This window comes from Trichechus manatus, unplaced genomic scaffold, assembly GCF_000243295.1.
Source record: "Trichechus manatus latirostris isolate Lorelei unplaced genomic scaffold, TriManLat1.0 scaffold00003, whole genome shotgun sequence".
Lineage (NCBI taxonomy): Eukaryota > Metazoa > Chordata > Mammalia > Sirenia > Trichechidae > Trichechus > Trichechus manatus.
This window is the reverse complement of record NW_004443939.1, coordinates 17,699,563-17,701,120: the sequence shown is the minus strand read 5'-3', so window position 1 is coordinate 17,701,120 and position 1,558 is coordinate 17,699,563.

Below are 1,558 nucleotides of genomic sequence, written 5' to 3'. Positions count from 1 at the left end.
TAAATCTATCCCCTCTTCTTTATCCCCTTATCGTTCTTCATTAGCTACTTCTATGTGCTCCAGTCTATTCCCTTTTCAGTTCATCTTGCACATTATAGCCAGAAACAATATTTCTAAAGTGCCATTTTGACCATTTCAGGATTTTTAAGCTTTTAAGTCCCTCTTCTCAAAAAAAAAAAAAAAAAAAAAAATTCTATTTGTATTTTGTCCCTACAGTTGTAGATATGTGTGTGGCATATCAAGAATACTGACATTCGTTCAACAAACAATTATTCAGTGCCAATTATGTGCAAGCATAATGCTTTGATGTGTCTCAAGCCCCTTATTATTTTGTTGCCTTGACTATCCATATTGCCTTCATGGTGCTAAGAGAATAATTTGAAAATTAAAGTGTAAATATGATAGTATCTTCAAAACCTTCAATGATTTGCCTGAGATGAAGTTTAAATTTCTTCACCTGGCATCCAAATCACTTCATAATCTTGCTTTTTCCCACCTCTCTCCAGCCATACCCAACTACATCAGCTTCTTAAACAGTATCCTTTCATGACTGTGGGCCATTACACATATTGTTGCCTTAGAATTTCCTTCCCTCTTCCTCACCAGATAGGCTAACCTCTAGTGGTTCTCCACATTTCTGCTCAAAGTTTACCTCTCCTGTCTAAGATTTAGTTTCCTCTCTGACAGATGTGGTTTCCATTACAATTCTTATTGTGTTTAATTGCAACTGGTTGTCTAAATAATGTCTTTCACTAGGTTATGTGTTCCTGGAAGGAAACGAACAATATCTTAATGTCACTTCACTCACACCTAGGTCTGCGTGTGGCACATGCTGTTGTTGTTATGTGCTGTTGAGTCAGTTCCAACTCATAGTGACCCTACAGGACAAAGTAGAACTGCCCCCATAGGGTTTCCAAGGAGCAGCTGGTGGATTTGAACTGCTGACGTTTTGATTAGCAGCTAAGCTCTTAACCACTACACCACCAGGGCAGTTATTTAATGAATATTTATTTATTAAATAACAGAATAAATAAATAAATTCTAGACACCCTTTGTCTTAGTCTAAAAAGCAGACAAAAAATAAAATAGTAAAAACACACCAGTATTGTCACATTATTTACTGCGATTGTTTGTTTTAAAAGTAAAAAAAAAAAAAGGAAGCTGGAATTTAAACGTTTTTCCTATCGTAGAAGTGCAAGAATGTCACAGAGCCAACTGGAGTTGCTGTTAAATTTAAAGTAAAGCGTTTTATTAAGGAATTGAGATATCCAGTGTGGGCATCACTTAGTGAGGGTTCACCAAAGTACTCCTGCAAAAGGAATTTTTCATAGAGTTTAAGTATAGAAAATTCAGGAACTTACAAGGAAAAATTCTGATTGGTTGAAATTTACAAAATCATGCTTTAGCAGACACCAGACAATTACTAGATCCTTTAACCATAGTTTTGTTAATGGTAAAGTTTGAGTCAGTTGACATCTTCTTAATCTATGAATATTTTGGGGGCTAGCTTGAGTAAGTATCCTTCCTGGGAGCATGCTGTGAGAGGAAGGGAGTGGAG